This window comes from Ornithorhynchus anatinus, chromosome 2 (assembly GCF_004115215.2).
Source record: "Ornithorhynchus anatinus isolate Pmale09 chromosome 2, mOrnAna1.pri.v4, whole genome shotgun sequence".
NCBI classification, from domain to species: domain Eukaryota; kingdom Metazoa; phylum Chordata; class Mammalia; order Monotremata; family Ornithorhynchidae; genus Ornithorhynchus; species Ornithorhynchus anatinus.
The window spans coordinates 4996105-5022922 of NC_041729.1; the positions used below are offsets into that span (position 1 = coordinate 4996105).

A 26818-nucleotide genomic window follows, 5' to 3' on the forward strand; every position below is an offset into this window, starting at 1 on the left:
AGGAGGGGGAAAAGAGGATAAAAGGAAGAAGACGGAAGAGGTGGAGGAGGAGGAAGAAGGGGAGGAGGAGGAGGAGAAAGAGGAGGGAAAGAAGGAGGAGGAAGCCGAGGAGGAGGAGGAAGGAGGGGAGGAGAAGGAAGAGGAGGACCGAGAGGAGGAAGACGACGAGGAGGAAGAGGAAAGTTCCAGCTTTTCATCTTGTGTCGCGACCTCGCCCCCTCGTGAACAAGCGAAAAACAGAACCAAAAACCCCAGCTCCTCTCCCGACGGCGACCTCGGCTTCCCCGGAGAGACCGCCCGTTCACATTTCAACCGATCCCTCCCTCGGCCGCTCGGATTCCCCGAGCGCTCAGGGCGCCGCACGGGGCGGACGAGAGGCCGGGGCGCGACGGGGCGGGCGGGCACGGGCCCCGCCCGCCGTCGGCCTCCGGCCTCGAGACCTCCCCGCCCTTCGGATCGGCGGAGAAGCCCGGCCCCCGGAAATTCCCACTTCACCGATCGACGGCCGCCACGAGACGACGCGTCTCCCCGACCGGGATCGGCCGGGGCCCGGACGACGGAGAGCGTCGTTTCCCACGCCCGTCGGGCGCCCTCCACGGCCGGAGCGGGAGGCGGCTCGCCGGAGAGATCCCGTACGCGCACAGGGAAAGGGTCTAGGCACGGGTCGGGGAACCGCGTCCCCCCGGAGAGACGTCCGGAACGGCCCCACGTCGGACGGTCGGCCCCCGGGGCCGGGGAATCGGAAGCCCCGGGCCCAAAATACCAAGAGCTTCTCGGCCCGCGCAAGAGTCGGGTTCATTCGCCGGCCCGGTCTCCGGGGAGGAGGTCTCCCGGTCACGTGCGGACGAGAGCCTCGCCTCGGCGTCCCCGGACGGGCCGCGGCCTCGCCGGCTTTGGAGACGGCCGCCGTGGCTCTCCGGCGGCTGAGCCGCCCGTCAGGCGCCTCCTGAGGGCCGGGCGCCGCGCGGAGCCGGTCCCCGGCCCTCCCGCGTGGGGCTCCCGGCCTCGGTCCCCGTTTTCCAGACGAGGGCGCCGAGGCCCAGGGACGCGCGGCGGCCGGGCGGCGGAGGCGGGCTCGGAACCCGGGTCCTCCGGCTTCCCGGCCCGGCGGACGGAGCGCGGGCCCGGGCGTCGGGAGGGCACGGGTTCGGACCCGGGCCCCGCCACCGCGGGCGAGTCGCTTCGCTTCTCCGGGCCTCGGTCCCCCCCCGTCCCGGAAAACGGCGACGATGACGACGACGACGCTGCCGGTATCCGTCGAGCGCTCGCCGGGCGCGGGGCGCCGTCCCGAGCGCCGGGGGGGCCGCGGGGCCGTCGGGCCGTCCCGCGTGAGGCCGGCGGTTAATCCCCGTCCCCCGGCTGGGGTCGCCGGGGCCCGGGGAGGCGAAGCGACTCGCCCGCGGTCGCCCGGCCGACCGGCGGCGGGGCCGGCATTCGGACCCGTGACCCCCGACTCCCGAGCCCGGCCTCTTTCCGCCGCGCCGCGCCGAGGGCCGTGAGCCTCCCGCGGGGCCACCCGACGACCCCGTGTCTCCCCCGGCGCTTAGGACGTTAAGCTCGCGAGCGCTCAGCGGATACCGACGGCATCATCCGCCCCGCCCGCAGCCCCCCGGCACGTACGTCGACATCCGTATTTCACTCATTTCTTATCTTTTGCCGTCACGCCGGTTCTGGCCTTCCATTCACTCGTTCGTTCGGTCGTAGTCGTCGAGCGCTCCCTACGCGCAGGGCGCCGTACCGGGCGCTCGCGACGGACGGATCGGCGACGGGTAGGGACGGTCCCCGCCCTCTGACGGGCGCGCGGTCCGACCGGGGGAGACGCGGTCTAACTGGGGGGACGACGACGACGGGGGTACCTGTTGAGCGCTCACGACGCGCACGGCACCGCTCCGAGCCCCGGGGGAGCCACGGGGTCGGCGGGCCGTCCCCCGTGGGGCTCGCGGTCTTTAATCCCCGTTTTCAGATGAGGTCACCGAGGCCCGGAGCAGTCGGGCGAACCGCCCGAGGTCACGCGGCCGGCGGAGGCGGGATCGGAACCCGGTTCCTTCTGACGACGACGGTATCCCGTTAGGCGCTCGCCACGCGCAGGGCGCCGTTCTGAGCGCCGGAGCGGATGCGGGGCCGAGGGGCGGGGCGTCTCGTTGAACCGATGGCCCGGCGGCCGGGCGGCCTCGAACGCGTCGCTTCGCCTCCCCGGGCCCCGGCCGCCTCGTCCGGAAAACGGGGACGGGGACCGGGGACCGGGGACCGGGGACCGGGTCCGCCCCGACCGACCTCCCTCTGTCCCGGCGCTCAGAGCGGCGCTCGGCGCACGGTGAGAGCTTAACGGGCGCCATCACGGTAGCGACGCCGGCCGTCGTACAGCGACACGCGCCCGGGGGCGTACGGGGTCCGGGAGCCGGAGGACGCGGGTTCCGACCCCGGCTCCGCCGCCCGTCTGCCGCGGGACCTCGGGCCGGCCGCTCCGCGCCTCGGCGCCTCGGCGACCTCGTCCGTAAAACGGGGATGAGGAGCGTGAGCCCCCCGGGGGACCACCCGCCCGGCCTCCCCCGGGGCTCGGAACGGTGCCGGGCACCCAGCGGGCTCTTCACCGACGCCACGGTAATCGCTGCCGTACACGTCGTCGTTACCGTCCCGACGGCACGCCGCCATCCCAATCACGGTCGTCTGTATCGTCATTACCGTCGTCGTCACCTGGACCCTCCCGGAGCCTCGGCGCCTCCGGGCGGCTTTTCCTCCGTTACGATCTCCTATCGTTGTCGCTCAGACCCTCATCCGCTTCAGGAAGCTTCTCCTCTCGGTCACGATTTCCTACCACCGTCATTACCGTTACCGTCCAGACCCTCCGGAAGCCTCGTCTCCTTCGGGAAGCTCTGGCGCCGAGGCGCGGTTTCCTATTATTATCACGGTAACTACTCAGACCCTCCCGAAGGCTCGTCTCCGTCGGGGAGCTTTTCCTCTCGGTTACGATTTCCCGATGTCGTCGTCGTCATCTCGACCCTCCCGAGGCCCCGTCTCCTTCGGGAAGCTTCTGCTCTGAGTTATAACTTCCTGTCGGTATCGTGATTGTCATCGTTATCAGTTCGACCGTCCCGAAGCCCCGTCTCCTTCGGGCGGCTTCTCCTCTCGGTTACGATTTCCCACTATCATCACCGTCGTCACCGTTCAGACCCTCCCGAGGCCCCGTCTCCTTCGGGAGGCTTCTCCTCTCGGTTACGATCTCCCGACATCCTCATCGTCGGCATTGGTTCGACCCTCCCGAGGCCCCGTCTCCTTCGGGAGGCTTCTCCTCTCGGCTACGATTTCCTGTTATCGTCATCGTCGTTACTATTCAGACCCCCCCCCCGGGGCCCCGTCTCCTTCGGGAAGCTTCTCCTCCGAGCTGCGATCTCCCGATACGATCGTCGTCATCAGCTCGACCCTCCCGAGGCCCCGTCGCCTTCGGGGAGCTTCTCCCCTGAGCCACGATCTCCCGATACGATCATCACCGTCATCATCAGGACCCCCCGCCCCCCCCCCCCGAAGCCTCGCCTCCTTCGGGAAGCTCCTCCCCTCAGTCACGATTTCCTACGACGATTAGCGTTACTATTCAGACCCCCCCCGAAGCCTCGTCTCCTTCGGGAAGCTTTTCTTCTCAGTTCCGATCTCCTGATGTTCTCATCGTCGGCATCAGTTCGACCCTCCCGAAGCCCCGTCGCCTTCGGGGCGCTTCTCCTCTGGGCTACGATCTCCCGATACCATCATCGTCCGTCATCATCAAGACCCCCCCCCCCCCCCCCCCCCCCCCCCCCCCCCGAAGCCTCGTCTCCTTCGGGAAGCTCCTCCCCTCAGTCACGATTTCCTACGACGATTACCGTTACCATTCAGACCCTCGCGAAGCCTCGCCTCCGTCGGGGAGCTTTGCTTCTCAGTTACGGTTTCCTAATCTTATTACCGATCGTTATCCCCGAGACCCTCCCGAAGCCTCGGCTCCCTCGGGAGGCTTCGCCCCGTGGTCGGCCCCCTCAGCCCGCACGCACGTACGACCACCCCGGAGTCCCTGCGGCATCCATCCGACCCACCCGTCCCACCGCACTCGCGGAGCGCCGCGCCGAGCGCCCGGAAGCCACTCGCGCGTCCGTCCTCCCGCCCTCTTCGCATTTCCAGCCGCCCGAGGTCCCCTCCGCCCCCGGCCATCCGGAAACACCGAGTCCCGTTCTCCCGAAAGACGCGGGAGCTCCCCGAGGGCCCCGGGCGACCCGTCCCCCGACGGCCTGCGCCGAGCGCTCCGGACAGACCGGGAGCCGCGGGGGACGCGACGGAGACGGCGGGCGGTCCCGTCCCCCCGGCGCCGTCCGCTCCTCCGATCCCGTCGCGGCCGTCGGGCGCCCGCTGGGCGCGCGGCGCCGTCCCGAGCGGCCGGGAAGGACGGTTCGGCGACGGGGAGAGACCGGCCCCGCGGTCTGGAGGCGGGGAGACGGGCCACGGGACCGGACCGGACCCGCGGACGGGCGTCGGCGCCGTCGGGATCGCATCCGTTCCCTAAGCGACGACGACGACGGCGGCGGCCGTCGAGCGCCCACGAGGCGCCGGGCGCCGTTCCGGGCGCCGGGGGGATACGAGGCGATCGGGTCGTCCCACGTGGGGCTCGCGGTTTTTAATCCCCCGGATTAAATTTTAATCACCGAGGCCCGGAGCACGATGACGGTCGCGTCGGTATCCGTTAGGCGCTCGCTGGGCGCAGAGCGCCGTCCTAAGCGCCGGGGGGGATACGGGGCCGGCGGGTGGGCCCGCGTGAGGCTCCCGGTCGGTCCCCGTTTTCCAGACGAGGGAACCGAGGCCCAGAGGAGCGAAGCGACTCGCCCGGGGTCACCCGGCCCAACCCACGACCCCCGGCCGCCAAGCCCGGGCTCCGGCCCCCGGGCCTCGCCGCGCGACCTCGGGGAAGTCACTTCCCCGTGCCCGCTTCCGTCCGACGGGGGTCCGGGTCCCGGTCCCCCTCCTCCTCGGACCGCGAGCCCCACGGGGGGGCCGGGGACCCCCGCCCGACCCGATCGACGCGGGCCGCGTCGCCTCGCTTCTACCGGCCCCCGTCTCCTTAACCGCGACGAAACGACGACGGCGGGGTCCGCGGAGGGCCCGCCGGGCGCCGGGCGGGGCGCCGGGTCGGACGGAAGCGGACGGGGCCGGCCCCCGGCCCCGTGCCCCCGCGGGGCTCCCGGTCTCGATCCCCATTCTCCGGACGGGGGAACCGAGGCCCGGGGGAGCCAAGCGACCCGCCCGGGGACACGCGGCGGACGAGCGGCGGAGCCGGGATCGGAGCCCACGGCCCGGGACTCCCGAGCCCGGCCTCTCTCCGCTGAGCGGCGCCGCCGGGAGCCGCTCGCTCTCCGAGTACCCGCTCCGGGCTCCCGGTCGAAGGGGTCTTTTTCTTTTCCCCCCGACGGCGTCCGCCGGGCGCTTTCTTCACGGTGTCCGTCGAGCGCCCTCCTCACGGTTATCTGCCGAGCGCTTCCCCGGTGCCGGGCTCGGGGGGGGGGGGGGGGGGGGCGGGGCCGAGCGCCTCGGGCAGGCGGAAGGAGTAAGGGGAAGGGAGGGAGGGAGAACGGGGAGGGTGGGACTCGGACCCTTTCGGCCGGCGGGGCGCCCGCCGCGTGCCGGACGCCGGACCGGGCTCGGGGGTCGGAGGCCGTGGGTTCGAATCGCCCGTCCGCCGGGCGACCCCGGGCGGGTCGCCTCGCTCCTCCGGGCCCCGGGGACCCCCGTCCGGGAGACGGGGACGGAGACCGGCAGCCCCCCGTGGGACAAACCGACCGCCCCGTATCCCCCGGCGCTCGGGACGGCGCCCCGCGCGCAGCGAGCGCTTCACGGATACCGACGTCCTCGCGTCACCGTGACCCCGTGTCCCCGCCCGGCGCTCGGGACGGCGCCCGGCGCTCGGCGGGCGCCTGACGGAGGCCGACGTTACGATAACGGTAATCTTACGTCGTCGTAAGAGGCGGCCGATGGTTATCGCCTCTCGTCATGGAGAGGCGACTTGGGCCCGGAGAAGTGAAGCGGCCGGGCCGAGGTCACACGGCAGAGGAGCGGCGGAGGCGGAAGCGCCGCCCGGGTCCTCCGCCGCCGGGGCTCTTCGGCGGAAGGAGCCCGGGCTTCGGAGTCCGAGGTCGTGGGCTCGGGTCCCGGCTCGGCCGCCCGTCGGCCGGGTGACCTCGGGCGGGTCGCTTCGCCTCTCGGCGCCTCGGCGACCTCGTCCGTAAAACGAGGACTGGGACCGTGAGCCGAGCGCGGGACGCGCCCCGATCCCCCCCCCGCCCCCGTGTCTCCCCCGGCGCTCTGCGCACGGTGAGCGCTCGACGAAGACCAGCTCTTTTTTCCTTTTTTTTTTTTCTTTTAACGACGATAACGTCGGCGTTCGTCAGGCGCCCGCCGGGTGCCGGGGCGGACGGGGGCCAGTGGGGTCGGCCGCGGGTCCCCGTCCCGCGCGGGCCTCGCGCCCTCGATCCCCGGACGGGGGACCCGCGGCCCGGACGGCCGGGGCGACCGGCCCGGGGTCGCACGGCGGACACGCGGCGGGGCCGGGATCGGAACCCGTGGCCCCCCGACTCCCGGGGCCCCGGCGGACCCCCGGACCGAGCCCCCGGAGGCTCCGTCCGTCGTGGAACCTCCCCCCGGGCCCCGACGGGTTTCGTCCGTTGGCCCCGGCCTCCGGGAGGAGGATTCCAAGGCGCCCCTCCCCGTCCCTGCGCCGTCTCGACCGTCGATCGGCGAACGCGGGTATTCGTCAGGCGCTCGCTGTGAGCCGAGCGCCGTCCTAAGCGCCGGGGGAGGCACGGGGCCGTCGGGCCGTCCCACGGGAGGCTCGCCGTCTTCGGCCCCGTTTGACAGGCGAGGAAACCGAGGCCCGGGGAGGCGCCGTGACCGGCCCACGGTCGCCCGGCCGACGAGCGGCGGGGGCCGCGATCCGAACCCCTGACCGCCGACCCCCGAGCCCGGGCTCTCTAATAACGACGGCGGCGACGACAACGGCGGTGTCCGTTAAGCGCCCGCTGCGCGCCGAGCGCCGTTCTAAGCGCCGGGGGAGACACGGGGGGACCGGGCGGTCCCCCGCGGGGCTCACGGTCTCCGTCCCCATTTTCCGGACGGGGTCACCGAGGCGCCGAGAAGCGAAGCGGCCCGGCCGAGGTGGCCCGGCCGGCGGGGCCGGGATTCGAGCCCGTGACCTCTGTCGCCCGAGCCCGGGCTCTTTCCGCCGCGCCGCGCCGCTCCCCTAAGCGCCTACTACGTGCAGGGCACCGCTCTAAGCGCCGGGGCAGGCACGGGGTCATCGATGCGTCCCACGGGGGGCTCGCCGTCTTCATCCCCGTTCGACAGACGGGGGAACCGAGGCCCGGAGAAGCGAAGCGACCCGCCCGAGGTCGCGCGGCGGACGGGCGGCGGGGCCGGGATCCTGAACCCACGTCCCCCGACTCCCAGGCCCACGCCCCCTCCGCCGAGCCGTGCGTGCCCGGCACCGTCCCGGGCGCCGGGGTGGATCCGGGGTCGTCGGCTGGCCCCGCTCGAGGCTCCCGGTCCTCATCCGCATCCTCCGGAGGGGGGAACCGAGGCCCGGAGGAGCGGCTCGCTCCGGCTCGCCCGGCCGGCGGGGCCGGCATTCGAACCCATGACCTCGGACCCCCGGGCCCCGCCGCCTCCCCGACCCGCGACGCCCCGCGAGCGCCGCCGGCCCCGTCCGGCCCGGGAGACGCCGCCGCCCGGGCTCCGGCGTTCCCGGCTCCGCCGCGCCGGTTCGCTCCGCGAGCGGGAACGGGCGGCCCGCGCGTTCATTCGATCCTATTTACGGGGCGCTCGCCACGTGCGGGGCGCCGGGCCGGGCGCCCGGGACGCACGATCCGGCCACCCGGCGAGGGGCCCGCGGCCCATCCGAGATCCCCCCCGGCTGCAGCCGCCCGCGGCTCGCCGGGGGGGGGGGACGGGGGCGGGGACGGGCGGGGGACGCGTCCCGTTTCCCGCCGCCCCGTCCCCCCCGCGGCGCCTCGCGCAGCGCTCCGCGCCCGGGAGGGGCCCGCCGCGGCCGACGGACCGCCCGGCCGACCGGAACGGCGCCCCGCGCGCGGCAGGCGCCCGACCCGCACCGGCGTCCTCGTCGGACGCCGCCGTCCTCGAGCGCTCGCCGCGGGCGGGACGCTCCGCCGAGCGGCGGGGAGGGGCCGGGAGGAAGCGGGGGCGAGAGCCCGGGGTCGCGGGCCGCGTGACTCCGGGCGGGTGGCCCGGCCCCCCCGGGCCCCGGCGACCTCGTCCGGAAAACGGGGCCCGAGACCGTGAGCCCCGCGGGGGACGACCTCGTTGCCCTGTCTCCGCCCCGGCGCTCAGAGCGGCGCCCGGCACACGGCGGGCGCTTGACGAATACCGACGTCACTGTGATCGTCGCTCCGGGACAACGGGATCGGCAGCCGCCTCCCCGTCGGTCGGATTTATCGGGCGCCCGCCGCGGGCCGGGCGCCGCCCCAAGCGCCCGGGGGAGACCTTCCCCGCTCACGACGAGCCCGAAGCCCGGAGGGGGAGACGGCCGCCGCCGCGAACGAATACGGAGAAGCGGGGCGGCTCGGCGCGGAAGGCGCGGGCCCGGCCGTCGGGGTCGCGGGTTCGGATGCCGGCCCGGCCGCCGACCGGCCGCGCGACTCCGGGCGGGTCGCCCGGCCGGGCCCCGGCTCCGAGACGGGGACGGGGACCGCGGGCCTCACGTCGGACGACCCGACGGCCTCGCGTCCTCCCCGGCGCTTAGAGCGGCGCCTCGCGCGTAGCGGGCGCTCGACGGATGCCATCGACGGATCGGGGCGCAGGTATCTCCCCGGCCCACGACGGGCTTCCGGTCGAGAGGGGGAGGCGGACGGCATCGCATACAACCCCGCGGTCGGGGGCCCGGTTCCCCCGTCTCTCTCCCGGCGCTCCGCCCACGGCGGGCGCTTAACGGACACCGACGGCGGTACGCGACGTAGAGACGGATTCGAGCGCCGCGTTCCCCTGAAGGTCTGATCCGGCGCCGCGGGGCGGGACCCCCCCGAACGGCCACGGGCGACGGATCGGGCGCTCGCGGTCGGGGGGGGGGGGGGGGGGGGGGGGGGGGGGGGAGGGGGCCCGCCCCTCGGCCGAGAAACCTCCGCCGAACAGCCGGGGACGCCGCCCGGGGCCCGGCCGGCCCTCGGCGGATCCGCTCCCCGTCCGTGGGCGGGGGGCGAGCCCGGACCTCTCCCCGTTTCAGAGATGACGACGACGGCGTCGGTGTCGGACGAGCGCTCGCCCCGTGCCGACGACGCCGGTATCGGTTGAGCGCTCGCCCCGGGCGGGGCGCCGTTCTAAGCGCGGGGGGAGATGCGGGGTCACCGGGTCGCCCCACGCGGGGCTCCCGGTCTTCGTCCCCATTTGACATTTGAGGCCCCGAGAGGTGACCCGCCCACAGTCACCCGGCTGACGGGCGGCGGGGCCGGCATCCGGACCCCCGACCCCCGACCCCGGGCTCTTCCCGCTGAGCCGCGCCGCTTCCCGCCGCTCGTCGCCAGGAGAGGGTTTTGGTTTTTTTTTTGTAACCTTCCCCCGCCCGCGCCCCTAAACCCCCGGGCCACGAGGACACACCCCGACGGAGGTCGGGCCGCGAGCCCCCGTCCGTCGCCGCATTCGACTCCCCCAGCGCCCGGTACGGCGCTCCGCGCGCGGCCGGCGCTCGACGAACACGACGGAACGGGTGGACGAACCGCAAAGGTGCCCGGCGGGGCCGCCGGGCCCGCCGTTACGTCCGGCGACCCCGGGCTAAGGCACCGTCTTCCTGGCGCGTTCGCCGGCCCCCCCCCCCCGGTAACGTCTCCCCTGGCTTTTCTTTCTCCGCTCACCTCCCGCTCCGGGGGCCGAGGGACGCGGGTGAGAGGAAACCGTTCGAGGCGGCGCGCTCCCGGTTCTCGCGGCCCCCCCCCCCCCCCGTCCGGCCCCGGAGAGTTTCGCGCCGCCGCCCCGGGGAGCCCCGACGGAAACTCTCTCTCGGCCCACTTCCCGCCGTCGAAGCCGCGCGGGCCGGAGCCTCCGGCATCCCGCGGCGCCGAGGCCGTCGGCGGGGAGGGGGCGGAGATCGTCGGCCCGACGCCTCGGTGCCCGGGCGGCGGCGTCATTTAAAAAACCGGCAGGACGCGGAGAGGGGGCGAGCCGCGTCTCGGGCAGAAAAGGGAGACCGAGGATGACGGCCTCGTCTCCGTCACCCAACGGGGACCTCATTCCGACGGACGGCCCTTCCCCTCGCCCGTCCCGGCCGCGGAAGGCGATTCGGCCCGCGGGACCCGGCGCGGAGGAAGCGCCGGACGACTTCCGGCGTTATCATCTACGCCGCCTTCGAGACCCGGGGGCTTTCGCCGACGGGGGCGTTCCGGAGCCCGCCGGGGAGAGCCGTCGCCCCGCGCCCGCGCCGTCGGCCTGGACGGCCCCGAGCCCGGGGCCCCCTCCGACGCCGTCCTCCGGGCCCTTCCGCCGGAGGAGCGGCCCCCGTGCGGCATCTCACGTTCGCCGGGCGGTCCCGGGAGACCCGAGAGGACTCCGCCGCGAGAAGCCCGGGGCGCGGGAGGTCCCGACTCCCGGAAGGAGGCGGGGGGGGGGGGGGGGGGGGGGTCGGGACCGCCGCGAGAGACGCGAGCCGACCGGGCCGGGGGAACCCCCGCCCCCCCCCCCCCCCCCAGCCGACGGCGGCCGAGACCCGGGGGAGCCCCACGCCCTCCCGCGACCCCGGCTCCTCGCCGGGGCCGCCCCTCGGATCGACCCCCGGGGCCGGCGGGGCCGGGGGGCTCACTCACGGGAGACGGTCGGCGGCGTCTCTTCCCCGGCCGGAAACGGCGGGCGGGCTCGTTTCGGAAAGGCTCCCTCTTCCCCGCGGCCGTCGGGGCGGCGGGGCTGGAAGCGGAGGGACGGGGTTGGGGCCCCCGGGCCTCGCGACGCGCGGGGCCCGACGCTCCCTTCTCGATTTCCGAGTTACGGGGACCCGGGAGAGGAAGAGAGAGACGGAGGAGGCCCCCTCGCCGGAGAAAGGAAGTCACGGCCCAACGGTCTCGCGGGCGAGGCCGGGGGCGACCTACTTCCTGATCGCGCGGCCGGGGCGCCGCGGCCGTCGCCGCGAGCCCGACCGCGCGACCTCCGGTACCGCGGCGGCGCCCGGGGTCGACGGGACCCCGTCCCCCGCCAAAGCCTCCCTCCTCGAAGCCCCCCTCCCCGCCCCGGCGATAAACCTCGCTCCGCCGAGGCGTCGCGGCACCCGACCCCGCTCCCCGTCGGTCGGCCCGCGGCCCGGCGGGGGACGCCGACTCTCCTCCCCCCTCCCCCTCCGCCGCCCGCCCCGCCCCTCCGCCGCCCGCCCCCTCGCCGTCCCCCGGTCTCGCCCGTCCCGCGGTCCCGGGCCGCCCTCCCTCCTCGCCTCCGCCGGACCCGTTCCCTTCCCCTCTTCGGAACCCCACTTGAGGCTCACCTCCTCCGAGAGGCCCTCCCGGACCGAGCTCCCCTTCTCCCTCCGCTCCCTCTGCCGCGCCCCCCCTTCGCCTCTCCGCGGCCGAACCCTCTCCTCCCCCCATCTCCCCCCGCCCCTCCCAACCCCCTCCCCCTCCCCCCCCCCCGGCACCGTGCTCGTCCGCCCGACCGCACCCATCTCCGTCGCCCTATTCGTTCGGTCGCCGGACCGTCCGTCGCCTCGATTCCGCTCGGTCGCCGCCCTCCTTACGAGACGTCCTTCCCCTCGGCTCTCTCGACCGCCACCGTCCCCGTCCGCCCGTCCCGCCCCGATCGGACCGCGGGCCCGTCGGACGGCGGGGGCCGTCCCTATCTGGCGCCGGCCCGCCCGTCCCGGGCGCCCGGTCCGGCGCCCCGCACGGGGTAAGCGCTCGCTCGATGGATAGCGCCGGACGGATGAATGAATGGACGACCGGGCGGCCTTTCGCCCCGCCGCTCTCCGAACCGCCGACGGAGCGGCCGGGGGAGGGGATTTCGGGACGCCGGAGAATCGGGGGAGACGGGAGAGACTGGGAAACCCGGGGGCAATCTCCCCGGAGGGCCGATCCGCTCGACCCTCTCCACGTGAAGGAGGGGAAAACTGCTCTCGGAGGGGGCGTCCGTCGAGCGCTCGTCACCGAGCGCCCGTAGGCTCCGACGACGACGTCGGTACCCGTTAAGCGCCCGCCACGTGCCCGGCGCCGTTCTAGGCGCCGGGGGGGAGATGAGGGGTCATCGGGTCGTCCCGCGTGAGGCCGTCCCCGTTTTCCGGACGAGGGAACCGAGGCCTCGGTTCCCTCGTCCGCAAGACGGGATGAAGACCGAGAGCGGGGCGGGGACCGCGCCCGACTCCGCTAAGCAGCGTGGCTCGGCGGCCGGGGCCCGGGCCCGGGGGTCCGAGGCCGCGGGTTCCGATCCCGGCCCCGCCGCCGGGCGGCCGGGCGACTCCGGTCGCTTCGCTTCTCCGGGCCTCGGTTCCCTCATCTGGAAAACGGGGGACGAAGACCGCGAGCCCCCCGGGGGACGGCCCGGTGACCTCGGATCCCCCCCCCCCCCCCCCGCGCTTAGGACGGCGCTCGGCGCATGGCATCGCGGCTCGGCGGGAAGAGCCCGGGCTCGGGAGTCCGGGGTCGCGGGTCCGGATCCCGGCCCCGCCGCCCGTCCGCCGGGCGACCGCGGGCGCGTCGCTTCGCTTCTCCGGGCCTCGGTGACCTCGGCCGGAGAACGGGGACTGAGGCCGTGAGCCCCAAGCGGGGCGACCCGACGACCCCGTGTCTCCCCCGGCGCTTAGAACGGTGCTCGGCACGCAGGGAGCGCCTTAACGGATGCCGACGTCATCACCGCTCTCATCGGAAGGGGGAGGCGGCGCGGCTCGGCGGAAGGAGCCCGGGCTTCGGAGTCGGAGGTCACGGGTCCGACCCCCGGCCCCGCCGCTCGTCGGCCGGGTGACCGCGGGCGAGTCGCTCCTCTGTGCCTCGGTTCCCTCGTCCGTAAAACGGGGACTGACCGTGAGCCTCCCGTGGGACATCCCGATTCCCCCGCGCCTCCGCCAGCGCTCAGGCCGGCGCTCGGCACCCGGCGGGCGCTTAACGCACACCGCCGCTATCAGTACCAGTACGGGCTTAACAGATACCACAAATGAACGATGACGGGGAACGGCGCCCGACGCACGGTGAGCGCTTGAGCGGGCGCGGCCGCGAGGTCTTAATTCCCAGGAGGGCGCATCCCGTATCGGCTCCGCCCGGGGCCGGGCGGGCCGGAGGTGGGACTTCCCGGTCGGGGAGGGGACGAAGAGCCGCCCTCCCGCTGCCGGGGACCCGCCGGGGAGGAGCCCGGGAGGGGCGGAGGCCGGGCAGCCTCCGCCCCCCCGCATCGAGCGGAAATACGCTCCTTGGCTCGGCCGTGGGCGGGGCGCCGTCCCGGGCGCTTGGGACGGACGGTCCGGCGACGGAGGGAGGCGATCCCGACGGCGGGCTGGCGGTCTCGGGGCGGGGGGGCGGGGGGGGAGACGGGCGGCGAAACGCAGGCGGCGCCGCCGCGGAACGGGCCGATGGGATCGGAGAGGGAGACTTGTCGTTAATGAAACGGCGCGATGAATGATACGTACAGATTTACACGAGGGCTGCGGGGAGGGGAAGGGGGAGGAGGAGGGGAGAGGGAGGGAGGGAGGGAGTCGGGGGCGACGTGAGGGGAGGAGGGGAAAGAGAAACGTCGGCATTTAAGCGCCTACCCGCGTGCAGAGCACCGTTCGGAGCGCCGAGGTAGAGACGGGGTCGTCGGGGCGTCCCACCTGAGGCTCGCGGTCGATCCCCGTTTTACGGACGAGGGAACCGAGGCCCCCGGAGAAGCCGAGCGACTCGCCCGCGGTCGCCCGGCCGACGGGCGGCGGAGCCGGGAGTCGGACCCGCGACCTCCGACTCCGAAGCCCGGGCTAAAGGGAGGGCTCGGTCCGGGAAGGCCCCCCGGAGGAGGCGAGCTTCCGGCGGGGCCTCGAAGGAGGGCCGGGAGGGGGAGGAAGGGAAGGGGCGCCCCGTCGGCCCTAAGACCCTCTTCCGTCTCTTCCCCGCCACCTCCCACCACCTCCTCTGCCCTCCTCGCGCGGATCGGGGGGCTCGGGGGCGGGAGCCCGGGCTCGGGAGTCGGAGGTGGTGGGTTCTAATCCCGCCTCCGCCGCCTGTCAGCCGGGTGACCTCGGACGAGTCACCTCGCTCCTCGGCGACCTCGTCCGGAAGACGGGGAGGAAGGCCGCGAGCCCAGGTGGGACGACCCGACCGCCTCGCCTCCCCGCCCCCCGGCGCTTAGAACGGCGCCTCGCGCCTAACAGGCGCTTCACGACGACGATGACGTCGGCGTCCGTTAAGCGCCTACCACGTGCCGAGCGCCGTTCTAAGCGCCGGGGGAGACACGGGGCCGTCGGGCCGTCCCACGTGGGGCTCACGGTTTCAATCCCCGTTCTCCGGACGAGGTCCCCGAGGCCCGGAGAAGCGAAGCGACGCGCCCGCGGTCGCCCGGCGGACGGGCGGCGGGGCCGGGATTCGGACCCGCGACCCCCGACTCCCGAGCCCGCGCTCTTCCCGCCGCGCCGCGCCGCTTCTCCGTGGCCTCTATCCGTGGCCCACCTGCACCCTGCAAGCGCTCAGTACGGTGCTCCGCACGTAGTAAGCGCTCGAGAAATACGACCGGAGGAACGAAGGAATGAAATGCGTATCGTCGAGTGTTTATCTCTACGCTGCCCGCCTCCCGCCAACTCGGCCGTCCCGGACTCCCCCGGGCGCCCGGTCCGCGGCGCGCAACGAGTACGACCGACCGACCGCCCTCCCCTCCGCGCCGAAAGCCGGCGGCGGATCGAGTCGCGATCGTGATCACGGCGGCGGGGGACGCGGCGTTTGCGCGCCGGGAAGCCGGCGTCCGCGCCCCCGGGCCGGACCCCCGCTCCGCGCCCCGGCGGGGGGGCCGACGATCTCGCCGCTCTGAAATTAAATCGGAAAAGGGAAATCTCCATCCGTTTTAATCAATCACGACGACGACGGGCCCCGTTCGGCGCTCACGACGTGCCGGGCGCCGTTCTAAGCGCCGGGGGGGGGGGGGGGGGCCGGGGGGCGGACACAAGGCGATCGGGTTGCGGGACCGCCTCACGGCAGGCCCCGCGCTAAGCGCCGGGGTGGGTGCCAGTCAATCGGGCGGGGCGCGGTCCCCGTCCCGCGTGGGGCTCGCCGTCCTCGCCCCCGTCTGCCGGGCGAAGGGACCGAGGCCCGGACGGGCGAAGGGACCGACCGGACGAGCGGCCGACGGGAACCCGGGTCCTCCGGCTCCCAGGCCCGTGTCCGATCCCCGGGGCCACGCCCCTTCCCGGCCGAAACGGGGGAGCCGGGGGGAAGGGCCCGGGCTCGGGAGTCCGAGGACGTGGGTTCGAATCGCGGCCCCGCCACCCGTCGGCCAGCGTGACCGCCGGCGAGTCGCTTCGCCTCTCTGGGCCTCGGTGGCCTCCTCCGCAAAACGGGGAGGAAGGCCGGGAGCCTCGCGCGGGGCGACCCGACGACCCCGCCTCTCCCCCGGCGCTGAGGACGGCGCTCGGCGCCCGGCGGGCGCCGAACGGACACCGGCGCTGTTACTAGAGGACGCCCCTCTTGCCTTTTACCACCCCGTGGACCCCTCCGGGCCCCAAATTATAAGGGCGGAGAGGTCCCGGACGGACCCGGAACCCTCCGGCCGACCTGGGGATCCGAGGCGGGGTTTCTCTTACGCGGTCGGGGGCGGAGAGGTCATCGGTCGACGCGGGGATGGGACTCCTCGAGCGCCGACCGCGTGCCGGGCACCGGGCCCGACGCCCGGGGGGGGGAGGACGGCGCAGGGCGGGTAGACGGGTTCCCCGAGTCGCCTCCTACGGCCCCGCCCCCGCCTCCGCCCCCCGCCCCCCGCCCCGGGTCCAAACCCTAGCTCTCGCCTCCCCCCGCCCCGCCGCGGCTGGCGTTGTTCGAGATTCGCGGCGACCCCCTTGCGGAACCCCACCTCGGTCCTGCCGCCGCGGCGCGGCTCGGTGGAAAGGGCCCGGGCGGGGGAGGCGGAGGTCGCGGGTTCGAACGCCGGCTCGCCTCTCCGGGCCTCGGGGCCCTCCTCTGGAGAACGGGGATTGACCGGGAGGCCTCACGCGGGACGACCCGACGACCCCGTATCTCCCCCGGCGCTCGGGACGGTGCCCGGCCCGCAGTGAGCGCTCAACGGATACCGACACCATCATGATCTCGCCGCCGGCGGCGCGGCCCGGCGGACGGGACCCGGGCCCGGGAGGCGGAAGGACCCGGGTTCCGATCCCCGCTCGGCCGCCGGTCCGCCCCGGGCCCTCGGCCGAGTCCCGTCGCTTACTCCGGCCTTCGGTTTCCTCATCTGTAGAACGGGGACCAAGTCCCGCCGCTCCCTCCTCGTCAGAGCGGGAGCCCCACGTAGGGGAGGGAACGGCGGCCGATCAGGGCGCGGCTCGGCGGAAAAGAGCCCGGACTTCGGAGTCGGAGGTCACGGGTTCGAATGCCGGCTCCGCCACCCGTCAGCCGGCCGACTCTGGGCCAGTCGCTTCGCTTCCCGGCGCCTCGGCGACCCCGTCCGGAAAACGGGGACGAAGACCGGGAGCCTCACGGGGGACGACCCGACGACCCCGTGTCTCCCCCGGCGCTTAGGACGGCGCTCGGCACGTAGCGGGCGCTTAACGGACACCGACGCCATCGCCTCCTTCCGCACTCGGAAGAGTGCCGGACGCGCAGCAGGCGCTTAACGGGTGCCATAGGGAAGGAAAGAGAAAATCGGTCTGACTTCGGGGGCGTCCCTGTTCCTCCCGCGGGTTCCCCTCGACCTCACGTCCCGCGGGGGTCCCCTCGCCCTTCAGCCCCTCGAACCCGCCCCCTCCCCTCCCCGCACCTCCCTCCCCCGGGATCACTTTTCCCACCACCCGACGCCCGCCCCCTGCTCCCAACTCCGCGGAGACCCCGCTCCTCCCGCGGGGACCGTCCGCCGGCGTGGCTCGGCGGAAAGAGCCCGGACCTGGGGGGGGGGGGGGGGGGGGGTCGCAGGTCACGGGTCCGACTCCCGGCTCTGCCGCTCGTCGGCCGCGGGACCGCGGGCGAGTCGCTTCGCCTCCCTGGGCCTCGGTGACCTCATCTGTCAAACGGGGATCGACCGGGAGCCTCGCGCGGGACGACCCGGCGACCCCGCGTCTCCCCCGGCGCTTAGGACGGTGCTCTGCACGTAGTGGGCGCTTAACAAACACCGAGGTTATCATCTGAAGAAGGCCCAGCCTTTTAAAATCCCAGAGACCCTCGAAGACGATTTCCGAGAACCGGTCCCGAGGCAACACGCGGCAGCTCCCGGACCGAGGCAGAAACGGAACCGGCCGCTTAAAGGAGGGGACGGTCGAGATGCTTCGCTTCCTTTTCCCTTCCTCCTTCCCTCCGACCCGACCCCTCAAACCCCGACGATCGACTCGCCCGCGAGCGGGCCTCCTCGCCGGAAGGAGCCGGGTTCCAATCCCGGCTCCGTCGCGTGACCCCGGGTGAGTCGCCTCACTTCTCCGGGCCTCGGTTCCCTCATCCGGAAAACGGGGAATGAGACGGTGACCGCTGGGCGGGACCGGGACTGTGACCGACCTGATTATCTCGTATCGGGCCCGGCGCTTAGAACGGTGCCCGCCGCATAACGACGTCGGTATCTGTTAAGCGCTCACACCGTCCTAAGCGCCGGGGTAGACCCGGGGTCATCGGGTCGTCCCACGTGGGGCTCACCGTCTTCATCCCCATTTTACAGACGAGGTCACTGAGGCCCAGAGAAGTGACCCGCCCAAGGTCACACAGCTGACAAGGGGCAGAGCCGGCATTCGAACTCATGACCCCCGACTCCAAAGCCCGGGCTCTTTCCACTGAGCCACGCTGCTCCTCGAAACGCCCGACGGATACCATCGTCATCGTCATCATCAAAGGTAGGGGGTGTCTGCGCCTGTGGGGGGGGGGTGGGGGCTGTTAAATAACGTTGGTAATAATATTGATAACAAATATAGTCTCTGTCAAGGGCCTATCAGGTGCCGAGCACCGACGTACGCGTCGGGCCTACATACGATGCAGTCGGTCGGGCGGTCGATCGGAGAAGCGGCCTGGCTCGGTGGAAGGGGCCCGGGCTTGGGAGTCCGAGGTCACGGGTTCGAATCCCGGCTCCGCCACCCGTCAGCCGGGTGACCGTGGGCGAGTCGCTTCACTCCTCTGTACCTCGGTGACCTCATCTGGAAAGCGGGGATCGACCGTGAGGCTCACGCGGGACGACCCGACGACCCCGTATCCACCCCGGCGCTTAGGAGGGTGCCCCGCGCCCAGTAAGCGCTCAACAGATCCCAACATCGTCGTCATTATTATTATCGATCGCCGACCACGTGGTCGCCGACAACGTCGGGGTCCCCTCACGACGACGACGACAACGTCGGTGTCCGCTAAGCGCTCGCTGCGTACCGAGCGCCGTTCTCGGGGCCGGGGGAGACGCGGGGTCATCGGGTCGCCCCGCGCGAGGCTCCCGGTCTTCACCCCCGTTTTCCAGACGAGGTCGCCGAGGCCCAGAGAAGCGAAGCGACTCGGTCACGGGGCTGACGGGCGGCGGTGCCGGGATCCGGACCCGTGACCTCCGGCTCCCCGGCCCGGGCTCCTTCCGCGCCGCCCCCGTCGGTCCGATCGTACGTACCGAGCGCCGACGGGGCGCAGAGCGCCGGACCGAGCGCTCGGCGCGGGAGATCTGGAAACGGATAGGGGCCGTCCCCGCCAACGGACGGGTTCGCCCCCGTCGAGGAGGTCGGGGCCCGGGCCCGCGGGGCGGCCCCTCGGCTCAGACGCGCTCCACGGCCCCTCCGCCCCCTCTCCCGGAGTCCCCCTCGCCTCGGCCCCTCCGCCCCCCTCTCCCCGGTCCCCCTCCGCCCCCCCAGTGCCCCCTTCTCTCCCAGAGGCTCCTCAGCCCCTCGGCCCCCTTTCCCAGAGCCCCCCTCGCCCCCCGCCGCCCCCCTCCCCCAGGGGCTCCTCAGACCTCCTTTCCCGGAGGCCTCTCACCTCAGTCCCCCTCTGGCCCCCGATGCCCCCTTCTCTCCCAGAGTCCTCCTCGCCTCAGCTCCTCTGCCCCTCCCAGAGTCCCCCTCCCCTCTGCCCCCACTCCCAGAGTCCCCCTCGCCTCAGCCCCTCTGCCCCCACTCCCAGAGTCCCCCTCGCCTCAGCCCCTCTGCCCCCTTTCCCAGAGTCCTCCTCGCCTCAGCCCCTGTGGCCCCTCTCCCAGAGTCCTCCTCACCTCAGCCCGTGTCCCCTCTCCCAGAGTCCCCCTCACCTGTGGCCCCTCTGCCCCCTTTCCCAGAGTCCTCCTCGCCTCAGCCCCTCTGCCCCCACTCCCAGAGTCCCCCTCGCCTCAGTCCCTCTGTGCCCGCCATTGCCCCCTCTCCCAGAGTCCTCCTCGCCTCAGCTCCTCTGCCCCTCCCAGAGTCCCCCTCGCCTCAGCCCCTCTGCCCCCACTCCCAGAGTCCCCCTCGCCTCAGCCCCTGTGGCCCCTCTCCCAGAGTCCTCCTCACCTCAGCCCGTGTCCCCTCTCCCAGAGCCCCCCTCGCCTCAGCCCCTGTGCCCCCCTCCCAGAGTCCCCTCCCCTCTGCCCCCCACTCCCAGAGTCCCCCTCGCCTCAGCCCCTCTGCCCCCACTCCCAGAGTCCCCCTCGCCTCAGCCCCTCTGCCCCCACTCCCAGAGTCCCCCTCGCCTCAGCCCCTCTGCCCCCTCTCCCAGAGTCCTCCTCGCCTCAGCCCGTGTCCCCTCTCCCAGAGTCCCCCTCACCTGTGGCCCCTCTGCCCCCTTTCCCAGAGTCCCCCTCGCCTCAGTCCCTCTGTGCCCGCCATTGCCCCCTCCCCCAGAGTCCTCCTCGCCTCAGCTCCTCTGCCCCTCCCAGAGTCCCCCTCCCCTCTGCCCCCCACTCCCAGAGTCCCCCTCGCCTCAGCCCCTCTGCCCCCTCTCCCAGAGTCCCCCTCACCTGTGGCCCCTCTGCCCCCTTTCCCAGAGTCCTCCTCGCCTCAGCCCGTGTCCCCTCTCCCAGAGCCCCCCTCGCCTCAGCCCCTGTGCCCCCCCTCCCAGAGTCCCCCTCCCCTCTGCCCCCCACTCCCAGAGTCCCCCTCGCCTCAGCCCCTCTGCCCCCTTTCCCAGAGTCCTCCTCGCCTCAGCCCCTGTGGCCCCTCTCCCAGAGTCCTCCTCACCTCAGCCCGTGTCCCCTCTCCCAGAGTCCCCCTCACCTGTGGCCCCTCTGCCCCCTTTCCCAGAGTCCTCCTCGCCTCAGCCCCTCTGCCCCCACTCCCAGAGTCCCCCTCGCCTCAGTCCCTCTGTGCCCGCCATTGCCCCCTCTCCCAGAGTCCTCCTCGCCTCAGCTCCTCTGCCCCTCCCAGAGTCCCCCTCGCCTCAGCCCCTCTGCCCCCACTCCCAGAGTCCCCCTCGCCTCAGCCCCTGTGGCCCCTCTCCCAGAGTCCTCCTCACCTCAGCCCGTGTCCCCTCTCCCAGAGCCCCCCTCGCCTCAGCCCCTGTGCCCCCCCTCCCAGAGTCCCCCTCCCCTCTGCCCCCCACTCCCAGAGTCCCCCTCGCCTCAGCCCCTCTGCCCCCACTCCCAGAGTCCCCCTCGCCTCAGCCCCTCTGCCCCCTTTCCCAGAGTCCTCCTCGCCTCAGCCCCTCTGCCCCCCCCTCCCAGAGTCCCCCTCCCCTCAGTCCCTCCGTGCCCCCCAATGCCCCCCTCTCCCAGAAGTCACCTCGGCCCCTGTACCCCCTTTCCCAGAGTCCCCCTCTCCCAGGGTCCCCCTCACCTCAGTCCCTGTGGCGTCGGGGTGGGTCCCGTCGGGGTGTCGCTCGCTCGGTCGGTCGGTCGGTCGGGGGGCGCGGCGGCCGCTGCTGTCCGAGGTGCGGCTCCTGCCAGGGCCCCGCAATCGCACCCGATCACATCCAACCCGCCTCCGATCGGGCCGGATCGGCGCTCCACTGGCCGCGCCTGCCCCGCGACTTCCCCGCCGCGGGCGGCCGGGCCGGGCCGGGCCGGGCCGGGCCGCGCCTGCGCGGACGACGGCCTCCGCGGGGCCGGCCCCTCCCCCCTCCCAAGCAGGCCGGGGGAGGCGGGGCCGGACGCGCCTGCGCGGCCGAGAGGGCCCGAGGTGGGCGGGGCCTCCGCGCTCGGAGCCGGGCCGGACGCGCCTGCGCGGCCGAGAGGATTCCGGGGTGGGCGGGGCCTCCGCGCTCGGAGCCCGACTGGACGCGCCTGCGCAGCCTAGAGAGCCGCCCTCCTCCTCCCCCCTCCCCGTCACCCCCTCACCAACCCGGGGGGGGGGGCGGGGCCTCCGCCGCTCAGGGCCCTATCGGACGCGCCTGCGCGGACGACAGGCCCCGCCCATTCCCCCCCAAGAGCCCAGGGTGGGCGGGGCCTCCGCCCTCGGAGCCGGACTGGACGCGCCGGCGCAGCCGAGAGGGCCCCCGGGGTGGGCGGGGCCCCCGCTGCCGCTCGGCGCCGGATTGGCCGAGGCCGCGGGGTGGGCGGGGCCCCCGCTGCCGCTCGGCGCCGGATTGGCCGAGGCCGGGGGAGGGCGGGGCCTCCGCTGCCGCTCGGCGCCGGATTGGCCGGACCCGGGGGAGCACGTGTCGGGCCACGGGACCCCGGCCCGTTCCCTCAGCCGGCTCGACGGGCGGCCCCCGGCCACTGCGTGCCTTCACTCACCCGTCCGTCCGGTGGCCAAAGCACGGGATCCCTTCGTTCATCCGGTCCTATGTATGGAGCGCTTCCTGTGGCCAAAGCACTGCATTCATTCATTCATTCATTCACCAGTCGTATTTACTGAGCGCTTCCGGTGGGCAAAGTACTGGATTCATTCATTCGTTCATTCACCCAATTGTATTCACCGAGCACTTCCTGTGGGCAAAGTACTGGATTCATTCATTCGTTCATTCATTCACCCAATTGTATTTACTGAGCACTTCCTGTGGGCAAAGCACTGCATTCATTCATTCATTCACCCAATTGTATTTATCGAGCTCTTCCTGTGGGCAAAATATTGTATTCATTCATTCACCCACCCACCCCATTGTATTTATTGAGTGGTTCCTGTGGGCAAAGCACAGGATTCATTCATTCATTCATTCATTCATTCATTCACCCGATCCTATTTATTGAGCGCTTCCCGTGGGCAAAGCACTGGATTCATTCATTCACCCGATCCTATTTATTGAGCGCTTCCCGTGGGCAGAGCACTGGATTCATTCATTCACCCGATCCTATTTATTGAGCGCTTACCGTGGGCAGAGCACTGCATTCACTCATCCATTCATTCACCCGATCATAGTTATTGAACGCTTCCCGTGGGCAGAGCACCGGATTCATCCATTCACCCAGTCGGCTTTACTGAGTGCTTACCGTGGGCCAAACACAGCATTCGTTCATTCATCCGTTCCAATGGTATCTACCGAGCACTTACTGTGGGCAAAGCACTGTACCGAGCGCTCGGGAGAGGACAATACTACAGTAGACGGACACCTTCTCGCTGTCCCTCGATCTCATCTATCTCGCCGCTGACCTGATGATGATTATGGTACTCGTTAAGCGCTTACTGTGTGCCAAGCACTGTTCCAAGTGCCGGGGCAGATACAAAGCAATCAGGTTTGTCCCGCTTGGGGCTCACGGTCTCCATCCCCATTTTACAGGCGAGGGAACTGAGGCCCGGACAAGTGAGGCGACTGGCCCAAGGTCACGCAGCAGACGGGCGGCGGGGCCGGGATCAGAACCCATGACCTTCTGACTCCCAGGCCCGGGCTCTACCCACTGCACCTCGCTGCCTCTCTGGACTCGGCGCAAGTGAATGAGGTCAGACACTCTTTCGGTCCTATTTGTCGAGCGCTCGCTGTGTGCACGGCACCGTACTGAGCGCTTGGAAAGTACAATTGAGTACAATAGAGAAGCAGCGTGGCTCAGTGGAAAGAGCACGGGCTTTGGAGTCAGAGGTCATGAGTTCGAATCCCAGCTCCGCCACGTGTCAGCTGTGTGACCGTGGGCGAGTCGCTTCACTTCTCTGGGCCTCAGTTCCCTCATCTGGAAAATGGGGATGAAGACCGTGAGCCCCACGTGGGACGACCCGATTCCCCCGTGTCTACCCCGGCGCTTAGAACGGTGCTCGGCACATAGTGGGCGCTTCACAAATACCAACATTATCATCACAACGGGCTCACCTACTCCAGCGCTTAGAATAGAGTGAGTATTGAACCAATTCCACAAGAAAAGATGAAAACTCAAATAGGCTCCCCCGAAAGACAGACGGAGAGACAGGCAGTCAGAGATACAGACGGAGGGACTGAGTCAGAGAGACAGAGTCAGAGAGAAGACAGTGAGAGATACGCACAGAGAGACAGAGTCAGAAAGATGACAGTCAGAGGAAAAGTCAGAGAGACAGAGAGACAGAGTCAGAGAGAGGACAGAGAGAAAGAGACACAGAGGTACAGAGACAGAGAGACAGAGTCAGAGAGACAGTTGAGTCAGAGAGAAGACGGTCAGAGAGAACACAGGGAGGGATACACACAGAAAGGCAGAGTCAGAGAGACAGAGTCAGAGAGATAATAATAATAATGTTGGTATTTGTTAAGCGCTTACTATGTGCCGAGCACTGTTCTAAGCGCTGGGGTAGACACAGGGGAATCGGGTTGTCTCACGTGGGGCTCACAGTCTTAATCCCCATTTTACAGATGAGGTAACTGAGGCACAGAGAAGTTAAGTGCCCACAGTCACACAGCTGACAAGCGGCAGAGCTGGGATTCGAACCCATGACCTCAGAGAGACAGAGTCAGAGAGACAGAGTAAGAGAGATTGACAGAGAGACAGTCAGAGAGACAGAGTCAAAGAGACAGAGTCAGAGAGACAGTCAGAGAGAAGACAGCCAGAGAAACAGAGAGATAGTTCATAATAATAATAATAATAATAACGTCGGTATCTGTTAAGCGCTCACTATGTGCCGAGCACCGTTCTAAGCGCCGGGGTAGACACGGGGGAATCGGGTCGTCCCACGTGGGGCTCCCGGTCTTCATCCCCATTTGACGGATGAGGGAACTGAGGCCCAGAGAAGTGAAGTGACTCGCCCACGGTCACACAGCCGACAAGTGGCGGAGCTGGGATTCGAACTCATGAGCCCCGACTCCAAAGCCCGTGCTCTTTCCTCTGAGCCACGACACACAGAAACAGTCACCGTCACAGAGAGTCAGAGAGACAGAGAGAAGGCAGTCAGGGAGACAGAGAGATAGTCCAGTCAGAGAGACACGCAGTCAGAGAGACAGAGTCAGAGAGACGACAGTCGGGGAGACAGTGAGATAGTCCAGTCAGAGAGACAGAGTCAGAGAGACAGTCAGAGAGAAGACAGTTGGGGAGACAGAGAGATAATCCAGTCAGAGAGACACACAGAGTCAGAGAGCCAGACAGAAACAGTCACAGTCAGAGAGACAGTTAGAGAGAAGACAGAGAGATAGTCCAGTCAGAGACACACACAGAGTCAGGGACACAGAGTCAGAGAGAAGAAGGACAGAAAGACAGTCAGAGAGACAGTCAGAGAGGCAGTCAGAGAGGCAGTCGGAAACAGTCACAGAGAGTCAGAGAGACGGTCAGAGCCAGAGTCAGAGCCAGTGAAACAGAAAGACAAAAACAAAAACAGAAAGAGAAAGAGAGACAGAGTCAGAGAGACGGTCAGAGAGAAGACAGTCGGGGAGACAGAGAGATAGTCCAGTCAGAGAGACACACAGAGAGAGACAGGGTCAGAGAGAAGAAGGTCAGAGAGACAGTGGAGAGACAGTCAGAGAGACAGCCAGAGCCAGAGAAACAGAAAGACAAAAAAACAGAAAGAGAAAAAGAGAGACGGAGGCAGAGAGACAGTCAGAGAGAAGACAGTCGGGGAGACAGAGAGATAGTCCAGTCAGAGAGACACACAGAGTGAGAGAGACAGGGTCAGAGAGAAGAAGGTCAGAGAGACAGTCAGAGAGACGGTCAGAAAGGGTCACAGAGAGTCAGAGAGACGGTCAGAGAGAAGACAGTCGGGGAGACAGAGAGAGAGTCCAGTCAGAGAGACACACAGAGTCAGAGAGCCAGACAGAAACAGTCACAGTCAGAGAGACAGTTAGAGAGAAGACAGAGAGATAGTCCAGTCAGAGACACACACAGAGTCAGGGACACAGAGTCAGAGAGAAGAAGGACAGAGAGACAGTCAGAGAGACAGTCAGAGAGGCAGTCAGAGAGGCAGTCGGAAACAGTCACAGAGAGTCAGAGAGACGGTCAGAGCCAGAGTCAGAGCCAGTGAAACAGAAAGACAAAAACAAAAACAGAAAGAGAAAGAGAGACAGAGTCAGAGAGACGGTCAGAGAGAAGACAGTCGGGGAGACAGAGAGATAGTCCAGTCAGAGAGACACACAGAGTGAGAGAGACAGGGTCAGAGAGAAGAAGGTCAGAGAGACAGTGGAGAGACAGTCAGAGAGAAGACAGTCGGGGAGACAGAGAGATAGTCCAGTCAGAGACACACACAGAGTGAGAGACACAGGGTCAGAGAGACAGTCAGAGAGACGGTCAGAAAGGGTCACAGAGAGTCAGAGAGACGGTCAGAGCCGAAGTCAGAGCCAGTGAAACAGAAAGACAAAAAGAGAAAGAGAAAGAGAGACAGAGTCAGAGAGACAGTCAGAGAGAAGACAGAGAGATAGTCCAGTCAGAGACACACAGAGTCAGAGAGACAGAGTCAGAGAGACGGTCAGAGAGAAGACAGTCGGGGAGACAGTGAGATAGTCCAGTCAGAGAGACACACAGAGTCAGAGAGACAGGGTCAGAGAGAAGAAGGTCAAAGAGACAGTCAGAGAGACGGTCAGAAAGGGTCACGGAGAGTCAGAGAGACGGTCAGAGAGACAGTCAGAGCCAGAGAAACAGAAAGACAAAAAAACAGAAAAAGAGAGACGGAGTCGGGGAGACAGAGAGAAAGGAGAGAGAGAAAGGAGAGAGAGAGAGGGAGAGGGAGAGAGGGAGAGAGTGAGAGAGTGAGAGAGAGAGGGAGAGAGGGAGAGAGAGAGATAGGGAGAGGGAGAGAGAGGGAGAGGGAGAGGGAGGGGGAGAGAGGGAGAGAGAGAGAGAGGGAGAGGGTGAGTGAGAGAGTGAGAGAGAGAGAGAGAGAGGGAGAGAGAGAGATAGGGAGAGAGGGAGAGAGAGGGAGAGAGAGGGAGAGAGTGAGAGAGAGTGAGAGAGAAAGAGAGGGAGAGAGAGGGAGAGAGAGAGAGAAAGAGAGAGAAAGAGAGAGAAAGAGAGAGAGGGAGAGAGGGAGAGAGAGGAAGAGAGAGGGAGAGAGAGGAAGAGAGAGGGAGAGAGAGAGAGAGAGAGAGGGAGAGGAGAGAGAGAGAGAGAGAGAGGGAGAGGGAGAGGGAGAGGGAGAGAGAGAGAGAGAGAGAGAGAGAGAGAGAGGGAGGGAGGGAGGGAGGGAGGGAGAGAGGGAGAGAGGGAGAGAGGGAGAGAGGGAGAGAGGGAGAGAGGGAGAGAGAGAGAGAGAGAGAGAGAGGGGGAGAGAGGCAGAACCATCGAGCAGAGAGCGGGAGGGATAGAGAGACGGTCCGGGGCGGAAGGAGAGAGGCGAGAGCGAGCGAGGGGCAGAGCGGCCGAGGGCCTGCGGTTGTGCGCGGCGGCGGCGGCGGCGGCGGCGGCGCCCCCTGGCGGTTGGGCGTGCCGGCGGGGGGGGCGGTCCCGGAAGCGGAGCGCGGGCGGCGGGGAAGGGGAAGGGGAAGGGGAAGGGGGAGGGGGAGGGGCGGGCGCG

The 26818-nt window shown here is 70.0% G+C and overlaps 1 protein-coding gene across 7 annotated transcripts in view; it reads right to left on the reverse strand.

Annotated features, from left to right (window-relative positions):
• Nucleotides 1-21040, reverse strand: part of TAOK3 (TAO kinase 3) — a 107610-nt gene extending 86570 nt beyond the window's left edge. For 2 of the 7 annotated variants that reach the window (XM_039910110.1, XM_029053428.2), the window contains exon 1: nucleotides 20828-21003. The gene's annotated coding sequence lies outside the window, so the exon portion shown is untranslated. Of the gene's footprint in view, nucleotides 1-20827 lie in introns of all 7 variants that reach the window. The other 5 variants (XM_039910118.1, XM_029053433.2, XM_029053437.2 and 2 more) reach the window with 4 other exon arrangements.
• Between the last annotated feature and the right edge of the window lie 5778 nt (nucleotides 21041-26818).